The sequence below is a fragment of the Odontomachus brunneus genome, unplaced genomic scaffold, assembly GCF_010583005.1.
Source record: "Odontomachus brunneus isolate Ranch 3 - 2012 unplaced genomic scaffold, Obru_v1 Obru_scaffold_001, whole genome shotgun sequence".
Lineage (NCBI taxonomy): Eukaryota > Metazoa > Arthropoda > Insecta > Hymenoptera > Formicidae > Odontomachus > Odontomachus brunneus.
The window spans coordinates 7,142,104-7,142,972 of record NW_022639451.1 but is presented as its reverse complement, the minus strand read 5'-3'; positions in this window follow the sequence as shown (position 1 = coordinate 7,142,972).

Here is an 869-nt window from a genome sequence, read left to right as displayed (position 1 = left end):
AGTACACGGACCGGCGGGGGTGCGGCCGGGATCGGGGCATGGCGGCATCGCACGCCGCCGTCATTATGTCCCGTATCCCGGCCACCTCGTCCTCTATGTCGGACCGGGTTCCCGGAATGGGACCCGGTTCCGTCCAAGTGGCCGCCATCAGGGCGGCCGCCAGCTTGTCGCGGTCGAGTTGGCGGAAGGCCCATCTCTGTGGTCTGCCCCCCCTTGGCCGCGCCTCAGGAGCACCTCCTCCGGGGTGGCGACCAGCCGGACCACTATATATCTGTGGTCCGTGAGGTTTTCTCCGCTGGTCACCACCCTCCAATCCTGTATTAGTCGGGCCGCCTGGGGAGACGCAAATGTGACGTCTATCACCGATCTCCCCTTCGGCCCGACGAAGGTGCTCCTCCGGCCTCTGTTGATGGTACAGAGGCCATGGGACGCGACCCATTCTTCTAACACCCCGCCCCTTCGGCACCTTACCGAGGACCCCCATAGTGCCGATTTGGCGTTGAGGTCCCCGGCTACCAGGACCGGTCTTTGGGGACGCCTCGAAATGAGGTCCCCTAGCCGGCCCAAAAGGTGCTCGAAGTGAGCGAGGTTCCACGAGGGAGGGGCATACACTCCAACCACGTCCAGGGCCCCCCACTCGACCGCGACATAGCCTCTCCCCCTCTCCACGAATGAGATCGGAGGAGAGGCGTCTCCCTCTTGCCAGAATATAGCCACCGAGCACTTACCACCCCGCCCCTCAACGTCACCCATTATGTTGGGGTGACTCCCGGGGACGAGGTGTGGCTCGGAGGCGATTCCCAGCCCGCATCCGCGCTCGCGGAGGGATTGCATAAAGAGCCCCTGAGCTCCGCGAGCGCGGTTTAGAT